Raw genomic sequence first — 13,761 nt, forward strand, 5'->3', positions numbered from 1 at the left:
AAGAGGAGTAAGGCACAGTCTGTGATATCAAAATGAAATTAGACAATTCACTGGTATATAAAAAAGAGCAAACACGTGGTGAACAAATTCTTGCTGGGCCACTCAGAAACAATGGGACACATACGGGAGTCTATTAAACAGGCTTAACTAGGTCTCTCCCTGTCTGCCACATTAAATTCATATGTGCTAAGGCGAATATGCTAATGTTCCCTTCCTGAAGCATATTGTTCTATCTGAATTCCTTTAGGCAGGTAAAGGGGGAGGATCAAACCTTCTTTCTGATTTTTTTATTTCATAACAATAACTAGCTTATTATTTTTATTATGAACGTAGTAATGGAAGGTTGTGAGCTATTTTCATTTTTTCTTTTTTTCTTTTATTTTTTTAATCATTTTTCACCTTTCTCCTTTTCTCCTTTTTACTCCCAATCCAGCCCTGCTCCCATCCCTCCCCACTTCCCTCCCATTACCACCCTCCCCTTAGTTTATGGCCATGTGTCCTTTAAGTTTGTTCCCGTGAACCCTTCCCACTGTCCCCTGAGATTCCCTCTACTCTCTTCTGTGGGCACTGTCAGCCTGACGTCTATTTCAGTGTCTTTGGTTATATTTTGCTTGTTTCTTTGTTTTGTTGTTTAGGATCCTGTTAAAGGTGAGATCATATGGTATTTGTCTTTCACTGCCTGGCTTGTTTCGCTTAGCATAAAGTTTTCCAGCTCCATCCAAGCTGTTGCAAAGGGTAGGAGCTCCTTCTTTCTTCCCGCTGCATAGAATTCCATTGTGTAAATGTACCATAGTTTTTTGATCCATTCATTCACTGATGGGCATCTTGGTTGCTTCCAGCATCTAGCTATTGTAGATTTTGCTGCTATGAACATTGGGATGCATAGGTTCTTTTGAATTGGTGTTTTAGTATTCTTAGGATAGAGTCCCAGCAGTGGAATCGCTGGGTCAAAAGGCAGATCCATTTTTAGTTTTCTGAGGAAGTTCCATACTGCTTTCCATAGTGGTTGTACCAGTCTGCAGTCCCAACAAGAGTGCACTAGGGACTCCTTTTCTCCACAACCTCTCCAACACTTGTTGTTTGTTGCTTTGTTTATGATGGCCATTCTGTCTGGTGTGAAGTGGTATCTCATTGTGGTTTTAATTTGCATCTCTCTGATAGCTAGCGATATTGAACATCATTTCATGTGTCTTTGGATATTCTGTATGACCTCCTTGGAGAAGTGTCTGTACAAGTCCTTTGCTCATTTTTTAATTGGATTCCTTGTCTTCTTAGAGTGCAGTCTTGTAAGTTCTTTATATATTTTGGAGATTAAACCCTCATCTGAGGTATCATTGGCAAATATGTTTTCCCATACAGTTGCTTCTCTTTTAATTTTGATACTGTTTTCTTTAGCTGTGCAGAAGCTTTTAATTTTCATGAGTTCCCCTTTGTATATTCTTTCCTTTATGTCCCTTGCTCTAGGGGACAGGTCAGTAAAAAAGTTTCTGCATGAAATATCTGAGATTTTCCTACCTACGTTCTCCCCTAGGGCCTTAATGGTGTCATGTTTTATATTTAAGTCTTTTATCCACCTTGAATTTATTTTTGTATATGGTGTAAGTTGGTGCTCAAGTTTCATTTTTTTGCACGTGGCTGTCCAGTTCTCCCAACACCATTTGTTGAAGAGGCTATTTTTTCTCCATTTTATGTTGCTGCCTCCTTTGTCAAATATTAATTGACCTTAGAGACTTGGGTATTATTTCTGGGCTCTCTGTTCTGTTCCATTGGTCTATGTGCCTGTTTCTATGCCAGTACAAGGCTGTTTTGATTACAGTGGCCTTGTAGTATAGTTTAGGGTCGGGTATTGTGATCCCTCCTACTTTACTCTTCTTTCTCAAAATTGCCGCAGCTATTCAGGGTCGTTTATAATTCCATATAAATTTTTGAAGTGTTTGTTCTATGTCTGTGAAATATGCCATTGGTACTTTAATGTGAATTGCATTGAATGTGTAAATTGCTTTGGGTAGTATGGACATTTTGATGATATTAATTCTTCCAATCCATGAACACGGTATTTATTTCCATTTGTTTGTGTCTTCCTTGATTTCTTTCCTGAGTATTATATAGTTTTCTGAATACAGATCTTTTACCTCTTTGGTTAGGTTTATTCCTAGATATTTTATTTTTCTTTTTCCTATTTCAAATGGAATTTTTTCCTTGATCTCTGCTTCTGCTGTTTCATTGTTGGTGTACAGAAATGCCTTTGATTTCTGGATATGGACTTTGTATCCCGCTATTTTGCCAAATTCATTGATTATGTCAAGCAGTTTTTTGGTAGCGTCTATAGGATTTTCTATGTACACTATCATGTCATCTGCAAACAGTGACAGTTTTGTTTCCTCCTTTCTGATTTGGATGCCTTTTATTTCTCTTTCTTGTTTGATTGCTGTGGCTAAAACTTCCAGTACTATATTGAATACAAGTGGTGAAAGTGGAGAGCCTTGTCTTGTTCCTGATCTTAGTGGAAAAGATTTTAATTTTTGCACATTGAGTATGATGTTGGCTGTAGGTCTCTCATATAAGGCCTTTATTATGTTGAGGAATGCTCCCTCTATTCCCACTTTGCCGAGTGTTTTTATCATGAATGGGTGCTGTACCTTATCAAATGCTTTTTCTGCATCAATTGATATGATCATTTGGTTTTTGTCTTTGCTTTTGTTTATGTGATGTATTACATTTACTGACTTGCGAACATTGAACCATCCTTGCATCCCTGGGATGAATCCCACTTGGTCATGGTGTATGATCTTTTTAATGTATTGTTGGATGCAGTTTGCCAGTATTTTGTTGAGGATTTAAGAGTCAATGTTCATCAGTGATATTGGCCTGAAGTTTTCTGTCTTTGTTGTGTCTATCTGGTTTTGGAATTAGGAAGATTTTGGCCTTATAAAAAGAGTTTGGGACACTCCCATCTTTTTGGAATTTTTTGGAAAAGTCTGTGAAGGATAGGGGTTAGCTCTTCCTTAAATGCTTTGTAGAATTCTCCTGTGAAACCATCTGGTCCAGGGCTTTTGTGTGTTGGGAGTTTTTTGATTACTGTTTCAATTTCTTTTGTTGTTATTGGTCTGTTCAGGCTTTCTGCTTCTTTTTCATTGAGTTTTGGAAGATTATATTTTTCTAGAAAGTTGTCCATTTAACCTAGGTTTTCAAATTTCTTGGCATACAGTTCTTTGTAGTAATTTCTTACAATCCTTTGTATTTCTGTGGTAGCTGTTGTAATCTCTCCTCTTTCATTTCTGATTGTGTTTATTTGGGTTCTCTCTCTTTTTTTCTTGATGAGTCTGCTTAAAGGCTTGTTGATTTTGTTTATCTTTTCAAAGAACCAGCTCTTGGATTCATTGATCCTTAGAATTGTGCTTTTAGTCTCTATGTCATTTAATTCTGCTCTGATCTTGGTTATTTCCTTCCTTCTGCTTGCTCTGGGCTGCCTTTGTTGTTGTTCCTCGAGTTCTTGTAGATGTAGGGTTAGGTTGTTTGTTTAGAATGTTTCTAACCTTTTTAGGTGGGCCTGTATTGCTATGAACTTCCCTCTCAGGAGTGCCTTGGCTGTTTCGCATAAGTTTTGGGTTGTTGTGAGTTGGTTTTCATTTGTTTCCAGAAACCTTTTGATTTCTTCCCTAATCTCATTCTTGACCCATTCATTGTTTAATAGCATGCTATTTAATCTCCATGATTTTGAGTTTTTTGGTTTTTTTCCTTGGGGTTGGTTTCTAGCTTCAGTCTCTTGTGGTCTGAGAAAATGCTTGGTATGATTTCAATTTTCTTGAAATTCTTCAGGCTTGTTTTATGTCCTATCATGTGGTCTATCTTTGAGAATGTTCCGTGTACATTTGAAAAGAATGCATATTTAGCTTCTTTTGGATGGAGGGCTCTGTATACATCAGTAAAGCCCATTTCCTCAAGGGTATTGTTCAATGCCACAATATCTTTGTTGATACTTTGTTTGGAAGATCTGTCCATTTTTGATAGTGGGGTGTTAAAATCTCCCACTATAATTGTGTTGCTGTCCATATCTTTCTTGAAGTCCTCAAAAATTTTCTTTATGTATTTGGGTGCTCCTATGTTGGGTGCATATATATTTACAATATTTATGTCTTCTTGGTGGATTCTTCCCTTGAGTATTATGAAGTGACCTTCTGGGTCTCTCTTTATGGACCTTTTTTGGAAGTCTATTTTGTCCGATATGAGTATTGCTACCCCGGCTTTTTTTTCCTGTCCATTTGCTTGGAATATTTGTTTCCAGCCCTTCACTTTCAGCCTGTGTAGGTCTTTTGTTCTGAGGTGGGTCTCTTGTAGACAGCAGATATGTGGGTCGTTCTTTCTTATCCATTCAGCTATTCTATGTCTTTTGATTGGAGCATTTAATCCATTTATGTTTAAGGTTATTATTGATAGGTACTTATTCATTGTCTTTTATGTACGCGTGTTCCTCTCTCTCTCTCTCTCTCTTTCTCTCTCTCTCTCTCTCTCATTCTTCTCTTCTTAAAGCAGTCCCTTTAGGATCTCTTGCAGAGCTGTTTTGGTGGAGGTGTATTCTTTTAGACTTCTTTTGTCTGGGACGCTTCTTCTTTGACCTTCTATCTTGATTGAGAGCCTTGCTGGGTAAAGTAGCCTTGGTTGCAGACCTCTGGTTCTCATTACCCGGAGTATTTCTTGCCATTCTCTTCTGGCTTGAAGTGTTTCCATTGAGAAGTCAGCTGTTAGCCTTATTGGGGCTCCCGTGTATGTTACTTCCTTTTTCTCCCTTGCTGCCTTTAAGATTCTCTCTTTGTCTTGAAATTTTGCCATTTTAATTATGATGTGTCTTGAGGTTGGCCTCTTTGAGTTCCTCTTGATTGGGACTCTCTGTGTTTCCTGGATTTGTGTGACTTTTTCTCTCATCAAATTAGGGAAGTTCTCTTTCATTACTTTTTCAACTAGGTTTTCGATCCCTTGCTCTTCTTCTTCTCCTTCTGGTATCCCTATTATATGGAATTATTATGTTTCATAGTGTCTTGCATTTCTCTTAATCCCTCTTCATTCTTTCTGAGCCTCTTTTCCTTTTCTTGCTCTTTCTGGGTGTTTTCTTCTACTTTGTCCTCTAGCTCGGTGATCTGATCTTCTGCTTCATCGATCCTGCTTTTCATTCCTTCTACTGTGTTCTTCAGTTCAGAAATTGTATTCTTCATTTCCTCTTGACCTTTATTGAGAGTTTCTATTGCCTTTCTCATGTTTATATAGTTTGCAGTGACGTTGATGTAGTTTCCCTCTACTTTTTGAAAGCTCATTGTGAGTTCATTGAACTTCCTGGTAATCATTGTTTTGAACTCACTATCAGAGAGTTGAGTTGCCTCTATTTCATTTAGCATTTTTCCTGAGGCTTCCTCGTTTCCCTTCAATTGGGGGTTGTTTCTTTGTTTTCTCATTGTTCATGGGTTTCTTCTTTTTTCTTCTTGTTTCTTAAATTGATCTGTTCTGATTCCCTGAAATTATGGTGTGAACTTCTGTGGTAGAATATTTGTGAGGTTCAGTGGTGCAGTCTCCTTCGTGTATCCTGGTGTTCACAGCTTCCCCCTACTCTTTCTTCGTGATCACTTGGAGGAGTAAAGCGAAATGGTTTAAGACAACAAGACAGTGTACTATGATATTTACATTAGCAACCAGTAGAGAAGAGATGGGTTATCCTTTGGCTACTTATAGTGTTAACCATGATCCTCCACCCCACTATCTATGTTTTAGAAAGGATGGAAAGAGGGTAAGACTCTTATTGGGGATGAGAAGATTGATAGTTGTATCTAGGAAGCTGTGAGGCTGTGGGAGGTCAGATTCTAAGGTAGGGTTGGATTAAAGATTAGTATATAGGAGTAGTGTGTAAAAGAATAGAGACAATTCCCACAATAGTATAGTTCAGAAAATTGCAAGGTGGGCTGAGATCAGGTAGGGGTATTGAGTAGTATTTACAATTGTATGAACTAGGTCTTATTAACAGTAATAGTAAAGTGACAGTCTCGTGGCAGAATTGATGAGATCTAGATAACAAGAATAAAGTGTATAGAACCTTGAGAGGTGTATTAATGAAACACAGATGAAGAATAGTAAATTATCAACACATTGTGACTGAGATACCAGGGGGAACCTATCAAATGAAAGTATAACCAGCCAAGCAAAGAAGATTATACAGAAAGAAAAAGAATACCAAAATACTATTAAAAGAAAAAATGTCGGAAACGTGAGAAAAAAAATACAAATTTACAGTAACTTGCAAGATTGAAAAAAGAAAGGAAAGAAAAGTAGAAGATGGAGTGCAGGAGAGATAAATTTGGAGTGGAAAGAATAATATTAGGATGAATGGAAGAGAAACATAAAGGATTGTGAGGTATAAAAATAATAAGAATTGAAAAATAAAATGTCACATAAAACACAAGATAAAATCAACCAGCCAACAACAGCCACAAAAACAAAACCAAACAAAACAAAACAAAATAAGAAAAACCTCTTGTTGGTTTCTAACTGGCCAGACCAGTTTTTCTGATCTAGCTGGCTGAGGGACCTTTGAAATACTTCTCTCTCTTCCCAGTCAGATCTCAGCAAGACTGTCAGGTACCCTGGGTGCTCCCAAGCATACTCGCTCTCCAGAGCTCACTGCCGCGTTCTTCCGCACTCCGGGGTCCTGCAGGGTTCCAACTCTATGATCTCAGAAGGTACCCGAGATGTTTTGGGATTCACTGCGCCCTCCCTGGGAATCATAAAAGTGTGCGCCCCTCCACCAAACTTTTGAGATTTGGGCTCTAGGATCGCCCTAAGTGCCACGCTGCGACTCTTCCGAGTTCACAGCGGCGTGTGAGTCAGGCCTCCCGATGGAGTGCCTACCCCCCCCCCCGCCCAGTTCACATGGAGCACGGGTCAGGCTTCCTGATGGAGTGCGAGACCCCCCTGGGTTCTCAGTGCATGCAAGTCAGGCCACGAGCAGAGTCCTTCCCAGCTCTTTGTTTTCCACTGATCCGCCCCCCAACCGGGCCATGGGTGCTGGTGCCTTTCCCGACCAGGGGCTGTCGTGTTGGCTGGGGGCCCTCACTTCTCCCAGGTCTCTAGGTGGGTGTTCATAGTCCCTGGGCGATATTTTCCCAGACCAACTCGCCAATCTGCTCCTTCAAGCAACACGTTCTCCCCTGGAGTTGCTCAACCCCCATATTCGGTGGAGGGAGCAGCAACTCCCCTCTCCCGGGAGCCCTGAGGCAGTCCCTGGAGCACCGGGCCTGGGGACTGCACACCACCAGACCCCACGCTGATCCCCGGGTCCCTTTTGTCCCGAAGCAGTCTCCCTACCATCTGGTTTTCCAGTGATCGAAATAATCCCCGATGTCCTGCTTTCAAAAGTGATTCGGTAACCCAGTCCACTTGCTCTGCCTCTCCACCTCCTCTTCACAGAAACCGAGAAAAATGCTGCCTAGAGCAAAGCCGCCATCTTCCTTCTCCTGTGAGCTATTTTCTTTTTTACAACCTTGTATTGCCTTATTATTTAAAAAAAAAATAATCCTGCCCTGACAAGTGAAGTTCAGTTGTTTGGGCATCACCCTGCAAAGCAAAGAGCCACTGGTTTGATTCCCAGTCAGTGCACATGCCTGGGTGCAGCCATCCCCAGCTGGAGTGCTTACAAGAGTGGCTAGTTGATGTTTCTCTTACACATTGTTTCTCTCCCTTTCTTTCTCCCTCTCTTCCCCTTTTTCTAAAACTAAATAAAATCCTTAATTTTTTTTAAATCCTGTTTTCTATCATCTCCCCTGTGGCAATGATCCACTTTTTTTTCTATCTCTATGGGTTTTGTTTTGTTTGTTCATTTGTTGTCAGTTTTTTTAGTCCACCTATAAGTGAAATTACATGGTGTGTATTTTTCTTTATTTGCTTGACTTATTTCATTGAGCTTAATAGTCTTTAGGTTCATCTACATTGTCTCAAGTGGCAAATGTCATTCTTTTTTATTGCTGACTACTATTCTATTGTCTATGTTTACCACATCTTCTTTATCCATTCATCTATTGATGGACATCCAGGTTGTTTGCATGTCTTGGCTAATTCTAGTAATGCTGCAGTGAAGATAGGGGTGCATATACTTTTTTTGAATTAGTGTTTTTGTTTTCTTCAGACAAATACCTGGAAGTGGAAATCAATATTCCAAAAGGCATTTTTGGGGGTGACAAACTTTGATCCCGCCTCAGTAACAATGTAGCTACAACAGAGGAGGTACTCAAAGACTGTCATTAGTTAGCCATTAAGGTTGGTTGCTAGGGGAATATGAACAATACACCCTGAAAGAGGTTACATTATGGTAGAGAAAACATGGCAAAAGGAAAATAACTATGTTACTAGGCCAGAAGAAGTAAGTGCCATTAGAGGCAACAAGCCCTTTGGTAAGATCAAAAAAGGAAGAGATAATTTCTAATTGGGTCAGGTTGAGAGATTAAAATACTAGAAGATAGCTTAAAATATATATTTTGAAGTCATTTGGTCATCATTTAACAACTATTATCTGAGAACCTGCTGTGTGTCTGACACTGTTCTACATACATTAGGGGACAAACATAAGCCATCCTTGTTTTCCCAGAAGACAAAGTCTAGTGTGGGATAAATTCCCTGTTCAGAAAACCATACAATTAAGAAAAGCCTGTCAGTGAAAGCTGTAAGCATTCCCAGATTGAAGTTATTAAAAAGGAAATAAATATGTTGGTGCCAGTGGTTAGTCCCTGTGAGGAGTGTTGTCCTCTGCCACAGACACCATAAACAGTGGTGGCATGCCCATGGGGTGAGTCTCCTTCTGCCCAAAGCTGGGGCTCTGGGACAAAACAGGGAGGTTTCTAAGATGTACATGCTTGTGGCATGTATGTCATTGGTGGGGGGAGACCACTGGAACACTGAACACATACCTTCGCCATGTATTTTACTGAGGTTTTGGGCAGACATAGGGATGCCATGCACATACCTGTGCCACACATGCTAATTCAATACATTGCTGCCACAGCTACCACTACTTCTACTGCTACTCAAAACCACTGCTGCTACTCCCAGCTACCTCTTCTCCCTTTGCCACTGCCCCACATCATGACTGACAGTCATGTAGGCCACTGTCTTCCTGATGAGAAAACACCAGAACTGGAGGGTACAGAAGCTGACAGATAGGAGCTGCAGCTGGCAATGGTGTGCTCCAGTAACCAGAACTGGAGTATGGAGGCACACCACATCTTTAGGAAACTGGGTTCAGTATCAGGTTCTTTGGGACAGGAACTCACATGAGGCTTCCAAGACCAAAACCTGAAAAGCGCAAGATTTATGATTTCCAAACCAGCTATGATCAGATGTACAAAGATCTTGTTCAGAAAGACCTGTACCCACAGAATGGTGTTTTGAATATGTTGGAGAGAAATAAGTGAATCAAGCCCCAGCCAGAAGGGTTCCAAAACTGCAAAGACCTGTTTGACCTGATCCTTACCTGTGAAGAAAGAGTGCAGGACCAGGTGGTGGAAGAGCTGAATTCCAGAGATCAGGTGACCTGCCAGCCAGTGCATATGGTCAACCTAGACATCCAGGATGATGACGATGAGGCCATCATGGGGGCATTCCTCCTTTGAGAGCTCTGCCAGTGCATTCTTCTCAGGGATGACATGGAGGATGAGCTAAATGAACTGCTGCAGGACTTTGAGAAGTGTGGCTGGCCCTTCCTGCACACCATCTGCTTCTACTGACCAGCTTAGGTAGGTGTGCCTCCTGAAGTTGTCTTTCTGTGCATCCTCTTGTTAATGCTTTTTCCTTTGTGTTACTTGTCTTTTCCCTTTTTTTACTTTAAGAACTTCTGTCAGTGCAGTAGTAGTATCCAAATAGGCTGTACATATGAGATGAGACGATATACACAAATGTAGATGAATAATAAATTTTTAATCTCACTTTTACTTATGTGTAAGATTGTGGTTGTGAAGTTTATGAAGAAAACTGTTTTATGTTTATGAAGAAAAAAGCTTATAGCCATATATATGGCTATAAACATTATATATATATGGCTATAAACATTATAGCCATATATATATATAATCTTATAAATATATATATATATATAAAATCTTCCATAAACTATATATATATATATGTAAAATCTTTCAGCATTCCTCCCCTGCTTGGCTGGGACATACAAATACTTAAATAAAAAACAAGGGGCTGTATCTCATTATGAAAGAACCTGCAATTGTCCGATAAACGAGAAAGGAAATGTGTCAGCTGGTATAGAATCTATAAGGCACATCGGAGTGAACACATTGTTTATTCTTGACTGGATTATCTACTCATTGTTTTTTTTTTTTGCTCAGTTTTTCAAACTCTTCACTCAGTTGAATCATCTTACACTTTTATGACTGAATGAACCTTTGTGTGAAGTTTGAAGATTAATTGACCCCAGAGATGTGCTTTTGTTCATGTAAATTGAAATTTTTCTATCAGGTTTCATTTCTAACAGCATTTACTGTAGAGTTGGTATTAAAAGGAAATAATCAATCTTACTGAGAAGACACTGAAAAGGTAAGGAAATAATTCCCTAGTCAAGCACTTCAACCAGTTAGAGTTGAGGCAGGGATGTTAACCTCTTATTCTCTATCTATGAAATAGTAGACCATCCCTGGCTGGTGTGGCTCAGTGGATTGAGTACCAGCCTGTGAACCAAAGGGTCATAGTTCAATTCCCAGTCTGAGCACATGCCTGGGTTGCAGGTCAGGTCCCTAGTAGGGAGCATGTACGAGGCAACAACACATTAATGTTTCTCTGCCTCTCTTTCTCCTTCCCTTCCCCTCTGTCTAAAAATAAATAAATAAATAAATAAATAAATAAATAAATAATTTTTTAAGAAGAAATGGTAGACCAACACTATTCATTAATGCTGTTCTTTGGATAAGGTTTAAAAAGAAAACAACATTCTTACCCTGGACATAAGCAATAAAGTCTGAAGCCTCAACATGCAGCTTTCATTGTAAGTTCTGTGGAAGCTTGGTCATTTAGGTCACAACAGCCTATTTCTTGACAACTTAATTTTAAAGTTACTATACCTCCAAATCAGTCATAAATGATCATTCTAATGAAAATAATCTGATATAGCGGAAACCTTTGTTATTTTGTTTTCAGTTACTTATCAGACATGGTTATGTTTTGCATTTTTGTTTGAATCTAAGCAGTGTATTGATTACTTTTCAGTACTCAATAATTACAGTTGAACACAAATTACCTTACATTGAGGCAATCGGGAAATACAACAGACCTGTTTTAGGTTAGATGTGTATGTTATAGGGAATGATGATACAAAATTCTTGGCTTCCTCTAGAGGCTTCTGATACTTCCCAAGACAAATGGCATGTGCCCTTAATATTTAAAGATGAAAATAGCAGTGAAATTTAAATGGTAAACTTTGGTGGTCTGATAGGAAGCCTTGGTAAAGGTTCATAGCAATGAGCCTGTAATTAATCTAGAATAAGCAGAAATATGTATTCTCTAGACTACTGTAGAGGTGACATTTTTTATTATAACAAGACAATACATGCCTTAATTTCTTTGCTGTGATTTCTGGTTGAAAGTCAGGTTTTTAAAACATGGGAACAAATTATTGTTGTTAACAAACTAAAGAGGTTGTTTGCCTGCGTGCATCACAAGCCAGTCTAAGGTGAACAAGAGTTTTCAGCAAAGAAAGTAAAAGTTTATTTAAGGAAACAGAACCAAGGCCAGAGTCACAGGTGAGCTGATGTTCTAAGAGCTGACTCCCTGATGGCTTCTAGGGGATGGGTTTATATGAGAAAAAAAATTATTAATCATGGTGACTAAAGGAGTGAAGGTCATGGTCTCCACTGATTGGTCTGACCCAGGGTAATTGATCATTGCATCTGGTCCTGATCAGAACCATGGTATTGTTCTGTTTGGTTTTGAAAGGCTGTTGTTGGTGGAATCCTTGTGGTTTTCTGGATCTGAAGCTGAAACACAACTGAGGTCTAGGTGTTATCTTCAATGTAGTTACTCATTTTTTATTTATCTATTTATATTAATTTTAGAAAGAGAGAGGAAAGAAGAGAGAAATATTGATTCATTGTTCCACTTATTTATGCATTCATTGGTTGATTCTTGCTTGTGCCCTGACTAGGGTTCAAACCTGCAACTTTGGTGCATCAAGATGATGCTCTACCCAACTGAGTCACCCAGCCAGGAGTTGTTATCTTCAGTTTGACTAAAATTCTTTCCATTGTCAACACACTGGTGTCTTTGTTCCTGAAACCAGTGTTGGCCACAACCTAATTGTCCTGAGGGCTTAGTGATTAAGGATGTGGAAGTGCAAGGAAAGAGAGGAACAGGTGAGCCAGGGTGCTAAAAGAGGCCAATTTGAATCAAAAGGAAAAAAAGGAGAAAAGGTCAGGTTAAAGAAAAGTTCCTATGCAGTCATAATATCCAAGAGCATAATTAGAGTGTTAATGCCAGTTCCTGAAATAGTATTCATAATGAAATGATTCAAATGACTATTCAGTTAGGTCCATGTAAAAGTAAGTATAAACCCACAGACAATAACAATGTGTGTTACACTTCTTGGAACAGATTCCTCTTTGTATGTCTAATTCCTTTTAATCTATACCCAAAAGTTTATAGTGATTCCTTTAGGAACAAAGGAAAGGGTGGGTCTCTACTATTTTGTAAAATTTGCTACAGCAAAGGCCATTTTGCTTTTTTACCTGTATTCTTGACTCACTTGGGAAAATATTTCTTTTTTTAGCTTCTAATTATTTCATTTTATTTTGATTTGATCTTTATTGTATTTTCCCTTACCATTTAGTTCCCTTATATCCCCCTGCCCCCCAGCATGACCACACTGCCGTCCATGTCCATGAGTCCTTTTTCTTTTTTGCTCAATCCCTCCGCTCTCTTTCACCCCACTCCACAGCTAAACTGCTTGTTGAAATATATGTTTTGCCTCTTTTTTAAAAAATAGTGTGTACATAGTTGAAACAATCATAACTTTTACTGACTAGTGTTAGTGCCTGTCTTCCCATATTTATCTTGTTTTTTTAAAATAATGACAATATCTCTCATTTGTTCTCTAAATAGAATGAGTAAGTGATCTCAGTTTCATGCTTTACTCAGAACTAGCCCCTACTTGAAAAGGCACAGATTCTTTAAGCTTTAGAAAGCTTAATCCTTGCGTTTAATTACCTTCTGTATTCAAGGACAGAAGATGGTGGCAAGGTAGATGGGAACACAAACCAGTTCTCTTTGTGCCTGGGTGGAACACCTTGCCGATCTCCTAAGGAACAGAGTGAACAGTCAACAGAATCCAAGCTTATATGAAGTGTGGAGGCCAAACATTGTAGAGGACATTGGAAAACAGACAGTGAGGAAATTTCATTGGGATGGTAAAGTCCCTAGGATCTGCACAGGGACCTAGGCTGCTTTGGCCCCATGCCCAGAGCCTACCACAGTATATTTGGAGGAGAGTTAGATCACCAGCTCCCTTCCCTACCAGAGCATAGAGGATAACCCAGCACCAGGAGGGACCTGAATGCTTGAAGTCCCTGGGGGGAATAGAGACAAGTGGAAGACACACAGAGGTGGTATATACCCACTCGGACTGTGGATGCCTGCTAGGTTATTAAAGAAATTGGGGAGCTGCACAACATCTGGAGAAGGGAAAATAATTGGGCCTTGTTGGACCCTGGCCTGGATACTCTCCAGACT

The 13,761-nt window shown here is 39.4% G+C and overlaps 1 pseudogene; it reads left to right on the forward strand.

The window, feature by feature from the left end:
* The first annotated feature begins 8,344 nt into the window (after nucleotides 1–8,344).
* On the forward strand, nucleotides 8,345–9,758 carry LOC123805064 (annotated as a pseudogene).
* Nucleotides 9,759–13,761: the final 4,003 nt, after the last annotated feature.

The sequence above is a fragment of the Phyllostomus hastatus genome, unplaced genomic scaffold (assembly GCF_019186645.2).
Source record: "Phyllostomus hastatus isolate PE091 unplaced genomic scaffold, TTU_PhHast_1.1 phas_scaffold_28, whole genome shotgun sequence".
Classification (NCBI taxonomy): Eukaryota; Metazoa; Chordata; class Mammalia; order Chiroptera; family Phyllostomidae; genus Phyllostomus; species Phyllostomus hastatus.